The sequence below is a fragment of the Mandrillus leucophaeus genome, unplaced genomic scaffold, assembly GCF_000951045.1.
Source record: "Mandrillus leucophaeus isolate KB7577 unplaced genomic scaffold, Mleu.le_1.0 Scaffold67, whole genome shotgun sequence".
NCBI classification, from domain to species: Eukaryota; Metazoa; Chordata; class Mammalia; order Primates; family Cercopithecidae; genus Mandrillus; species Mandrillus leucophaeus.
This window is the reverse complement of record NW_012107252.1, coordinates 3,243,207-3,256,336: the sequence shown is the minus strand read 5'-3', so window position 1 is coordinate 3,256,336 and position 13,130 is coordinate 3,243,207. Positions and strand designations below refer to the sequence as shown.

General features: G+C 48.5%; 1 protein-coding gene across 21 annotated transcripts in view; it reads right to left on the bottom strand.

Moving 5' to 3' along the window:
- Positions 1-13,130, bottom strand: part of ST3GAL3 (ST3 beta-galactoside alpha-2,3-sialyltransferase 3) — a 208,538-nt gene that overhangs the window by 68,745 nt on the left and 126,663 nt on the right. The window lies entirely within an intron of this gene.

Here is a 13,130-nt window from a genome sequence, read left to right as displayed (position 1 = left end):
CACACCCCAGTCCCTCCCTCACACCCCAGCCTCTCCCTCACACCTCAGTTCCTCCCTCACACCCCAGCCTCTCCCTCACACTCCATTAACACAGGTCCAACAGCCGTCACTCATGGGCTCATATCTCAGTCTCAAAGGTTCATGTAGCACATTGCCTGGCTGTATCCCTAGCCTCCTTCTGAGTTCTCTACCAGGGTTCTTCTGGTCCCCTCGTTGTTACAGTGCACAGCCTTGCCAAGTACTTCGGCCACCTCATTCCAAAGAGGCTGGAGTGCTCCATCCACTGGAGCCTGCTGTTGTCCCACATGTAGGACAGTCCTGGGAACTATTATCTGTGGCCAGCTGCTCATTTGGGCCATGGCTTCTCCCTTCTGGAATGGCCTGAGTCCTGTCACTGCCCCAAGCCCCAGCATCTTTCTCCTCACTTCAGGAACAGAGGCTGTTTCCTACACATGAATCCTAGGAGGCAGAATCAATCTGGGCCAAGCTTTCTGGCACGGGGGTTACTTCTCAGAATCCTTACCTCACTACTGGGAGGACGAAACCTGCTGGAGAAAACCTACACAAGCAGACAGGTGGCCGCCACAGACTCCTGGCCCACTTGGCCTGCTCCGTGCTCAATAGTGTTGGGGTTCCCTAGTACCAGCCTCTTCTCCTTTCCACAGTGGCCCTTGTAAACATTCTACTTTTCCTCTCTGCAGACACCCACTTCACCCCATGGCCACGTCCCCACTAGCTTCAAGCCTGTCCTCTTCCCATCACAGCTCTCCCAAGAACAGTTCACATGCACGAACCATATGTCCTGGCCTGGGATTCAGCCTCATGTCAACCAGTTCCCACTCCCACCCTCCAGAGACACAGCTCTCTGAGAGCTTCTCCATCTCCAGTTCCAACCCCTGAGGTCTCGCTCCTGCCTTGCCTCCCTTGGGTTTCAGGCCTTTTATGCACAACATGTGTCCTGACACCAGACCAGACCAGTGAAGGTGGCCTGTTCTCAGCCTGACTCCAGCCCCTTCTGGGAAGCCTTTGCTCTGCCCTGTCCCAGGTTCCCTTCCCCATACTTGGGGCTCCCCTCCTCCCAGCATGGCCTGTGATTGCGATGGCCTGGAGGCCTAAGCAGACCTCCTGCTGGATCAAAATTCAATAGGGCTCATGGGATTCCTACTTATGTCACTTACAGGGCTTACATACTGGCAGGGTTTACATACTGGCAGGGTTTCAATAAATGTTTACGAAATAATTATCAACACCTTGCTCTTACTGTTTTTCATTATACAATACCATTTTAGCCTCACAAAATTCATTTGAAGTAAGTAGATAGGCATTCCCCCTAATTTACAGATGAAGACACTGAGGTTTAGAGTTTGAGTGACTTGCCCAAAGAGAGAAGGTGCTGAACCAGGTTTGAGCCTCTGATGTCTGACTCTGGGGTAAATGCTCCTTCTAGAACTTTGTGGCTCTTCTTTAGGGCATGAGTCCTTGCCTGTAGCTCTCAGATATCACACGTGGACCATGACAAGGTCTAGGAAAGCATGAGGCAACTGCCCTTCCAGGTGGATTTGGCCAGGTGTGAGATGGATACCAATGTAGGCTACAGGGAGGGTGGTCTGAGAGATAGAAGCTGGTGAACTTCAGAGGACAGAACCCTGCTAACTGCCTGCAGTGTAGGGGGCAAGTTTCTGCGTTACGCTTATCTCAGTCGCTCTTTTTATGTGCACTGTTTAGACAAGAACAGAACGGCTTAATCCTCAAATCTATGGAAGACATAGAGAAAGGAAAGGAACAGTTTATATTGGAGACCAAAGAGGATCCAAAATACTCCAGAATGACAGCTACCTTGCCAAGCTTGGTTTGGACCCACACATTCCATCATACGTGCTGAGAAGGAAGGGAGGGGGCTTGGCAAGAGCATGTCAAGAATAGGCTTATGGTCAGTGGGACATGACCATTGAAGAAAATAGCATCTTTTGGGTGTGAGGCATTATGAGGACCATCAAAAATGGGGAGATGCTTCCCCTGCTATGCTCCCTGAGAAAAAAACCACTTCTTCTCTGATTTTCTGATAGGGAGGGGCCCTTTATGATACCCTATAAGGGCAGAGATGTCTGGCAAGAGACATCACCAGCTTCAAATCTCTGAACAACTGATGGAGAAAAGGGATTAGACTTGTCCTATGTCCTCTGGCAGGCAGAACTAAGACCACAGGGGGAAGCTGTAGAAAGGCAGATTCTGGCTTTTCATAGTTAAGCCTCTCCAATTACTGATGAGTATCTTGAAATGAACGGGCTGTTTCTGCAGGTCAAGGACTTCTAGCTATTGGAAATGGGGAATGGACTAAGTAATCTCCATGATTCCAAGATACAGGGTTCTAAAACCACCAAGCCCAGGAAAGTGGCAAGAACCATCTTCTCCCTGGACTCACCCTGGGCTGAAGATAGGCCCCAGTCTAACGTCATGGCCAAGGCTGTGGGTTCAGCTGCTCAGTGCTAGCATCTAGGGACTTTCTTCGTTGGGCTGTCTACAGTTTGGATTAGTTGTTTACTCTCTTTAAAAGGAAAAGCGCTGGAAAGGGGCCAGAGGTTGTGGGAGACTATTTCCATCTCGGGTGTCTCTTCCAAAGCTCTGGTGTTTTGCCAGGATTTAAGCATGGTATACACAACACAGTTAAAAATAACCCCTTGATTGAACAGAAGGCGTGGGAGAGAGGGGCTAGCCAGGCAACTTTGCTAGAAGGTGGGGGACGTGGGCAAGGAGAGGAAACTTGTACCCAGAGCCCTGGGAAGGGTTTTACCCCAGAAGAGATATGTAGACTCAAGGGGGTGAGAGTCAGGAAGATACTGTCCCTAACTGCTCCTTTCCAGGAAGAACTGCCCAGTAAGTGCCCTGCTTTGGGTATGCCCAGGGTTTAAACAAACCGCTAGCTTTGAAGGGCTCTCCCAGGAATGACTCTGCCATTTTTCAGTCCTGAGTGCCAGCCTATGGGACTAAAGTTAGGGAAAAAAGACAAGAAGCAGAAAGCCAAGAAAGGTTAAACAGTGTCAAAAGCCACAGACAGGTCAATGGCACAGAGGCCAGAGAAAGGTCTACTAGATTTAGCTATTGGGAAGTTCTTGTGATTTGTGTGTGAAAGCTTCCAGACTTTTCCTTCCATAAACAGACATTTAACATAAATGGAATTATCTTATATATAGTGTCCCATAACTTGCTTTTTAACAAATTTAACAATAAACTGTGGGAGCATGCCATTAAATACAGTCTGACATCATTTTTCATGGCTACATACTATTTCATCACAGGGACATACTACATGAACCATGCTTGGCTCAGAGGCACTTAGGCTGTTTCCAGTTTTTTGCTATTATCATAAACATGCTGCAACAGCATATTATAGTAATGCATACATACATATGATTACTTTTGTATGTACAATATTTAGAAGTGGAACTGCTGGATGAAGAGGAATCTACATTTTATACTTTATTATACAAGTACGTTGTCTATATAGCCTCCCACAATTTTGGAGAGAAATTCTATTCTCTTCTGATTTCCTCTAATCTTTCCAGCCATTTTTTCCCTATTCTCCTTCATCCTATTCAACTCTTATATATTAGTATTCCCCAGAGTTAGGTCATTCCGTTTTCTTCTTCCTTAAAAAATTACCAACTCGAATGCCTAAAAGAGCCAAGAAGGTATGGTAAATATGTGTAATGGGCCAGATATAAGAAAACAAGAAGGGGCAGGGTTACAGCAAGCTAGAATTACACACTGTCTAAAAATATTCACATTATTTTAAAACACTGTGCCATAAGGCATGTCTACAGGTAGATTTAGCTCATAAGCTGCCAATTTGGGACCCAGTTAACACACCTTCCCCATACAACTTCGCCGCTGCCAAAACTTCATCTATGTGCTTGCTGATAACTCCCACTGCATCATCTTTAACTCTGACCTCTCCCTGGGAACCCCAGACCCACATATACAAATGACTATCTACATCTTTCCTTAAGTGTCCCAGAGGCATCTCAAACTCATTATGCCCACAACCAAATTCATGATCTCTGCCCTTTCCTCCTCCCAAAAGTCAGAAATCAAATAAAAGAAACAAATGATCTTCTTCTTAGGTTCTCTACCTCAATCAATGGCACCTCCAATTTTCCTACTGATATGGTTCGGCTGTGTCCCCACCCAAATCTCATCTTGAATTGTAGCTCCCACAATTCCTATGTGTCGTGGGAGGAACCTGATGGGAGGTGATTGATTATGGGGGCGGGTCTTTCCTGCACTATTCGCGTCATAGTGAATGAGTCTCACGAGATCTGATGGCTTTATTTATTTTGAGACAGAGTCTCGCTCTGCCACCCAGGCTGGAGTACAGTGGCGTGATCTTGGCTCATTGCAACCTCCACCTCCCGGGTTCAAGCGATTCTCCTGCGTCAGCCTCCTGAGTAGCTGGGATTACAGGTGTGAGCCACTACGCCCAGCTAATTTTTGTAATTTTAGTAGAGACAGGGTTTCACCATGTTGGCCAGGCTGGTCTCGAACTCCTGACCTCAGATGATTCGCCCACTTCGGCCTCTCAAAGTGCTGGGATTACAGGCACGAGCCACTGCACCCAGCCTGATGGTTTTAAAAATGGGAGTTTCCCTGCCATGTGAGGGAATGCTGCCATGTGAGACATGCCTCTCACTTTCTGCCACAATTGTGACGCCTTCCCAGCCACGTGGAACCGCAAGTTCATTAAACTCCTTTCTTTTGTAAATTGCCCAGTTCTGGGTATGTCTTTATGAGCAGCATAAAAACAGACCAATACACCTACCTTTGAAGACAAAAACCTGGGAGTCATTCCAGATTCTTCCCTTTCCCTAGCCTTCCATACTCAGAATGAGCACTTGCTGAGCACCTAGTCAGTGCCAGGCACTGTCAGGGGCTAGGGCTGGCCACAAAGAGAAATAATATGCAGTTTGTGCTCTGGAGGGGCAGACAGACAACAATGTCATCAGGACATGTGGTGGCAATGGAAAAGTACCTTATAAGATGTTCTGGGAGGAGAGAAGGGACACTTTGTTTCTATTTCCTCAGTGTTCTTCAAACAGTCTTTATTCTCCATCCCCATGGGACTGCCTTCACCAGTCACCACAACAGCCTCCTAACTGGGCTTCATGCTTCCAAGTTCCCTCCTCCAATTTATCTTCCACATTGGGTGAGGGCAATCTTTTGGAATAGCCAATCTGATTAGGTCAATCTTGTCTCTTGCCTAAAACATGTCAATTATTTCCCATATCTTTTTTTTTTTTTTTTTTGAGATGGAGTCCTGCTCTGTTGCCCAGGCTGGAGTGCAGTGGTGTGATCTCAGGTCACTGCAACCTCTGCCTCCCGGGTTCAAGCAATTCTCTGCCTCAGCCTCCCAAGTAGCTGGGATTACAGGTGCCCGCCACCATACCTGGCTAATTTTTGTATTTTTAGTAGAGACAGCGTTTCACCATCTTGGCCAAGCTGGTCTTGAACTGCTGACCTCGTGATCCACCCACCTCGGCCTCCCAAAGTGCTGGGATTACAGGCATGAGCCACCGCGCCTGGCCTAATTTCCCACATCTTTAAGGATGTAATCTAGAGCCCTTTTGGAGTGACTTGTGAGGTCTTCCATGATCTTGCTCTAGATTACTTCTCTAGCCTGTCTTCCAGCATCTAGGATGTAACACTATGTGCCAAATGTACCAAACCATGTGCAGTTATCTGAGTGTCCTTATGTGCATCACATTCTCAGTTTATGCATTCCCTCTGTCTAGAATACCTACCCTGTCATTTTTCAACTGCCTAATTCCTTAATCTTTTTTTTTTCTCTTGAGATAGGGTCTCAGTCTGTCACCCAGGCTGGAATGCAGTGGCACAATCATGGCTCACTGCAGCCTCAACTTCTTGGGCTTAGGGGATCCTCCCACCTCAACCTCTTGAGTAGCTGGGACTATAGGTGCACACCACCATCATACGTGGCTAATTTTTTTTTTTTTTTAAGTAGAGATGGGGTTCCGCCATGTTGCCCAGGCTGGCCTCAAACTACTGGGCTCAAGTGATCGGCCTGCCTGAGCTTCATAGTGCAAGGATTACAGGTGTGAGTTACCGCGCCTTGAAAAAAAACCGCCTCCTTCAAAAATCTTTCTCTGACCACTTTCCCCCAAAAGATGGCTTCTCCCAGGTATTCTCTGTCACAGATCCTCCCTGTCCTGCAGGCTTACAGTAGGGGAGAAAAAGAAACTTCCAAGGCATTTTCCCAGGCTGCTGAAAGGGGCCATGATATGTCCTTACCTGGGTGTTTTTGAGAACCGGCAGTGTTGAAAATATATGGGAGTGTGAGGCAGACAGTGATGACTCCAGAGGAGGTCGGGAGCCCTGGGAAAGGCCCGGCTGCTTGGCTCTGGTTGCATGTGGCCTTGAGGGGCCATGAATACTTCAGGTCCACAGACCATGTATCTTAAGGAGCTACTGACATAATGTATCCCACCCACTAACACTTATGGCACTGACCCCTGCCAAAAACAAAACTAAAACAAAAAAGAAAGACAACTTTTCAACTTCATGATGGTGAGTCAGCAATCACCAGCGAACCAATGAAAAGGTCTTCTTTGGCCCTTTAATGCTAGCAGATGATCAGAATGAAGGTCAAGAGGTCCTGTAAACAATAACAGCAGAAGAGGAGTGAGCCCAGTGATCTACCTTAGGAGAAAAGCCCCTTCTGACACCTCACTTTGATTAGGTGTCTCCTTTCTGTGTATTCGTGGCACCCTAGACTTCCATTTACCATCATGTCAGCACAATATAATTTTGTTTTCATGTCTGACTCACTCTAGACTGAAGTTCTGGGGTAAGGATTATGTATTACTTTTCATCCTTAATACCCAGCATGGTGCCCAGTATATGGAAATGCTTATAAAATAAGTGATGGAGAAAGGGGAGGGAAGGAAGTTTAAGTGAACAGGTTTCACGTTGAGAAGTTTGGTGACTCAAAGGGAGAGATACTACAAATTCATGTGATGTAATGAAAAAATTTATTTCACTATGTCAGAGATAGTGAGGAAGCTGCATAAAGACTTATTTATACGAATGTTGTACGTAGATACTCTGTTTACAATAGGAAGAAATTGGAAAAACAAATCCCTTAAAGGACCTGGGTGCTTCACAGGGATGTCCCGCAGGAACTTCAAACTGAGCATTCTCCCCAAATGAACTCAACAGCTGCCCCGTAAGCATGCTCTTCTCCCTGTGTTCCCTATGTTAGGAAATGGCGCCGCTATCTTGCCAGCTGCCTGGAACAGAAACTAGGAATCCATTTTTACTCATCCCTCCACCAGCCACCTAATGTTGTCATTTCTCCTCCCCTAATATCGCATGAACTTGTCCTTATCACCTCTTCCCAAGCATTACCTTTCTCAGTCCCACTTCCTGTAACCCTTTCTCCCCATTTCAGGCAATGACCTTTCTAAAGCACAAATCTGATGCTGTCCTTCCCTCCCTGCTTTGAAACCTTGGTTGACCTCATAATAAAGTTCAAACTTCTCAGCATGACATTCAAGGCCTCTTGCCAAGGACTTGTACTCCAATAGGCCAAATTACTTCCAAGTGTGTCTCCTTCCCTCCACGTGATTCCTGCCCTTCCCTAGATTCTCTACCTGGCCAGTTTCTAACTGTCCTCCAATAGGCAGCACAGGTGTCACCACCTCTGGGAAGCCTCTCCTGCCTGCAGTTTGGTCAGGCGCTCTTATCAGAGCACACACAGCTCCTTGTGCTTGCTCTGTTGCTACAGTAACCACAATGCCCACTCAGTTTCTTTCTTTCTTTTTTTTCCCGAGACAGAGTTTTGCTCTTGTTGCCCAGGCTGGAGTGCAATCGTGCCATCTCAGCTCACTGCAACCTCCATCTCCCAGGTTAACATGATTCTCCTGCCTCAGCCTCCCAAGTAGCTGGGATTACAGGCCTGAGTCACCACGCCCAACTAATTTTTGTATTTTTAGTAGAGACAGGGTTTTGCCATGTTGGCCAGGCTGTTCTCAAACTCCTGACCTCAGGTGATCCGCCTGTCTTGACCTCCCAAAGTGCTGGGATTACAGGTATGAGTCACTGTGTCCAGTCCCCACTCAGTTTCTTATCTGTCACTCTCCCCTAGACCTCTGCACTAGGCTTGGTAGACAGTGAGTGCTTAGGGGTTCAGGGAGGGGCAGAATACTTAGGGTCTCTGGGGCTTGGAAGTAGGGCAGCAGTCACCATGGGCAGGTCCGGATCGAGATCTATGAGGTGCTGATGCAAGCATGCTTTTATCTGGAGGCCTGGTCACTGCTCCACAGAGGTGGAAGAGGAGGAGGAGGCTTCTCCCACACCCTGAGGACACTCTCTGCCAGACTGGGGCCTGTGTGGGGTCTCCCAGGATTAAGAACATCATACTGACCAGACAGGCCCCATTCTAGGGGGCGGAGGCTGGCTTAGTGATGGAGCTATGCTTTCCCCAATCCATTCTTTATTCTTTATGATCTCCGAATTGCAGAAGCAGAAACTGCTCACCCTTGGTCTGAAGCTTTTCGTGACTTATGTGAAGAAATGTCATCAACAGCCTTTTGTTTGAACTTGACTTGTGTGAATGTGCCAGGGGACTTGCTCAGAGGAGTCTTTTCAGATGTCATTTCTGTTTGTCTACAACCCTGGTCCGTGCAAAGTCATTCACAAGCCAGTTTTTCTGAGGCTCCAGGGCTGTCATAGTCTCATTCTTGCCACAGCCCGCACAGCTACTGTGTGACTGCCTCCAGCCTGGAGTGGGTGCAGGGCGGCCTCCCCACAGCCCCACACTTAGCAGTGGTGTGTGCTGTGGCCTGGTCAGAGCCAGGCACTGAAATGCAGCTGTGAGGCAGCACTCAACCAAGTCTCTCACTCTTCAACTTGACTTGAATGTCTCCGAAACCCTGAGCCACAACTTCAATTTACTTCCCCCAGACAGTGAGCTGGGACTATGCCTGCATTTTTAAAAAGCATTTCCCCAGTGCCCACACAGTGCCCGGCACTCGATAAAAATGTATTACATGAGTGAACAGACAGACATGCAATATCCAGTTATTTGAGTCAACGGAGGGAGACCATCAAACTCAATGTTTTGAAGGAAGAATAATCCAGAATTTAATATGTCCTTAGAGCCACTTTAGACTCTGTCCACTGTTTTTTTGAAACTGGGTCTCGGCTGGGCACAGTGGCTCACGCTTGTAATCCCAACACTTTGGGAGGATCACTTGAGCCCAGGAGTTTGAGACCAGCCTGGGAAACATAGCGAGACTCTGTCTCTACCAAAAAAATAAATAAATAAATTAGCATAATAGTGTGCACTTGTAGCCCTAGCTACTACTCAGGAGGCTGAGGCAGGAGGATTGCTTGAGCCAGGGAGGTTGAGGCTACAATGAGCTGTGATCATGCTACTACACTCCAGCCTGGGTGACAGTGTGAGACCCTGTTTTTTTTTTTTTTTTTTTGTGATGGAGTCTCGCTCTGCCGCCCAAGCTGCAGGCTGTAGTGCAGTGGCGCGATCTCGGCTCACTGCAAGCTCCGCCTCCCGGGTTCACACCATTCTCCTGTCTCAGCCTCCCTAGTAGCTGGGACTACAGGCACCCGCCACCACGCCCAGCTAATTTTTTGTATTTTTAGTAGAGACGGGGTTTCACCGAGTTAGCCAGGATGGTCTTGATCTCCTGACCTTGTGATCTGCCCACCTCGGCCTGATTTCAAAACCTAACTGCACCTGGCTCTGCCCACTGTTGATGCTGCTGGTGTTGGTCCTGGGAAGGAAGCCCAGAGTGCTGGGCCCAGCTGCACAGTGGGCCTGGATATGGCAGAATGCACAACTAGGTCAGCAGGACCTGCCGCTTCCATTTCCCTCCCCAAGCCCAAGCCAGCTGCAAGGAATGTGGTGATAGGATAGATAAAGGGAAATGGGAGCTGTCCCCAATTTAGTCAGTCGCCAAGTGGTGATGGAGGGTAAGATAGAGGTAAAAATTAGACAAGGATCAGTATAGGTCTCAGGATGGAACTACAATGCAATATACACAGAACTGTTACAGAGAGAGGTGCACACAGAGCTGGGGGAGCTCCAGGGCAGGAAAAGCTTCACAGGGAAGGTGACATCTGAGCTGGAGTTTTAAAGGTGGAGAATGTGAGGACGGACACTCCAGACAGCACATGCATGTGGGAAGCTGGCCAAGCTGAGCACCTGCCTTGTCCAGGCCCCTTTGGAGGGGAGAGGCCTGCCACAAGCAGTTCTCTGAGCAGAGACTGCTGTGCTTAATGCCAGGCAACATTCAAATTACTCATTGAAGTAAAAGCAGTAGTTTTCTTTTCTTTTCTTTTCTTTTTGATATGGAGTTTTGCTCTTGTTGCCCAGGCTGGAGTGCAATGGCGTGATCTTGGCTCACCACAACCTCTGCCTCCCGAGTTCAAGCGATTCTCCTGCCTCAGCCTCCTGAGTAGCTGGGATTACAGGCATGTACCAACATGCCCGGCTAATTTTGTGTCTTTAGTAGAGATGGGGTTTCTCCATGTTGATCAGGCTGGTCTCGAACTCCTGACCTTAGGTGATCCGCCTGCCTTGGCCTCCCAAAGTGCTGGGATTACAGGTGTGAGCTACTGCGCCCGGCCAAAGCAGTAGTTCTTAAGGCAAAGAATATGGAGAAGCACTCCAGGCTGGGGGACTAGCAGGCACAGCACGAAGGCATAAAAGACTATGGGTTAGTAGGGCATTGGCATCTAGGGGTTAGGGCACCAGGAAGCATCAGCTTAAATTATTAATTTAATTTATTAATTTAAGCATCAGCTTAAATTAAATTTATGCATCAGCATAAATTACAAGTCATCGGTTGCATCCTGTGTAGCTGGAGTTGCCAAAAGCCACATTTCCCGATATGTGGAAGTATTTCTGTATCAACAAATGCCAATCACCTGGGTTTGTATGCAGTCTATACAAGTCCTGACAGCGCCACACCAAGACATATTACTGGAAGGTCTCCATGAGAGTTGAGGCAGTCAGGGCATAAAGACAGAACCACACTTACCAACCCAGACGAAGCACTCACTGCATGCCAGGCACCAGGCCACACATATCATGGACATTATCTTGTGTAATCCCCATAAATGCCCATGAGATGGGGGCTGTTATTCGCATTTTGCAGATAAGGAGGCTGATGTTTAACATGACTAAGGGCTTGTCCAAGGTTATACAGCTAGCAAAGTGGCAAAGTTGGGATTCTAACCCAGGCTTGCCTGATTTCAAAACCTAAGTTCTTTCCATCTCCCCAGACTGAGGCAGAGGAGCTCCCAGCTGTATTCCATCTTTGCTGAGAAAGCAGGAAGGAGATGCTGTGAACCTGGCACAGGCACACAAGGTCCAGCCACAGGGATCGGTGAAACAGCGGTGAGGCCAGGTGGTAAAGATGTACCCCTCTTCCTCTGACCAGCCTCACTGCAGTGCCAACAGATGACAGTCTAAGCACAGTAAGACCACTTTTGCCTCAGCTCAAAAGCTCTCTACTTCCTGAAATCTAGGCCTACACTCAGAAAAGGTCTGAAATTAGGCCCAGTCACAGGCTGGAAAAAATGATCAACCTCTGGCTAGGGAGAACGTGGTGGCTGTAACCCACATAGCCCACATCCCTCCACGGCCCTCCCTTTCTGCATCTAGCACTCCAGGGGTTAGGGAAAGGGGCTCATGGCTAGACAGGAAGAGACCTGCTGCTCATGAAGGATGGCCCTTGGGATCCAGATGAATGGCAGAAATGGCTGGTCCTACCTTTCTTCCTTTAGCAAATGCTCCTCTGTGGAGTACCTGACGAGGACTGGATCAGAGATGGATAGAACCAGGCTCACCCTTTGCTCCTGAACCTGCACTCTACATGCAGCTGTGCCTTTGCCGACAGCTTTCCTTGGCCACATGGGGGTCTCTGAACCCTGTGTTTCCTCCCAATAATCTGAGTGGTAGCAAAGAAATGCATCTCTATGAGAGTCGGCAACTTTCCCGGAGCGGGCCCACTGGAGACAGGACTGTGTCAGGAGCCCAGGCCTCCTGGATGAGCTGGCTTTCCCCACAGCCTTGAGTGTGGGTCACGGTGTGCTGTGCTCTGCCCTACTGCCTCTTGCACTTTTCTTCATTTTGCCCCCAAAATGACTAGGCTACAGGCAGAACTGGCTAAATCAGAGGCAGCTGCTGACCATGTTAAAAAAGGTCAGGAGGAAGGATTCTTTCCATCAGGAGGCCCACATGAGCTCATGGGGCCTGATCTAACCAGTTCTCCTTGCATACTCCCTCAGGGGTAGGGAGGGGCAGAGAGAAGCCCTTCGGAGGAAGGGACTTGGGTATCAGGGGCCCCTGTGTGTGCAACAGCCACAGGGCAGAAAGAGAAGAGCACAGGGACAGAGGCAGGGAGTTTGGGATGGTCAGAAGTGGCCTAAGAGTGAACATATAGCTGGCAGAGTCCTGCCCTTAATCCCTCTTGCTGGTCTCAAGGTACGAATGAGGATGGGTGATGGAGATGGGGAATGTGGTGGCGACAGCCCTTAACCTGGCCAGACCCTCACTGATCACAGTCACCCTGGACACATGGGAGCAAGGCCAGTGGAGACAGCAGGCAGAGCCACCCCTCATCAGAGCTGGTCTCCGAGCTCAGGCCTCAAGCACATGCCTTGCTCCATTTGGAGGACTTGCTCCATTTGGGCATTTGCTTCTTAGAGCAAGTTCTGCAAACGGCAATTGGCCTCTGGCCCAGACACACTATCTGAAGGGGCTGAGCAGCAAACCAAAAGGTGTCACTTTGTTTTTCCAATCATCTGTTTTCTTTTTCTTTTTTTTTGAGATGGAGTCTCGCTCTGTCTCCCAGGCTGGAGTGCAATGGCATGATCTCGGCTCACTGCAACCTTCACCTTCCGGGTTCAAGCGATTCTCCTGCCTCAGCCTCCTGAGTAGCTGGGATTACAGGCATGCGCCACCACACCTGGCTAATTTTGTATTTTTAGTAGAGATGGGGTTTCTTCATGTTGGCCTGGCTGGTCTGGAACTCCCGACAGGTAATCTGCTCGCCTCGGCCTCCCAAAGTGCTGGGATTACAGGCGTGAGC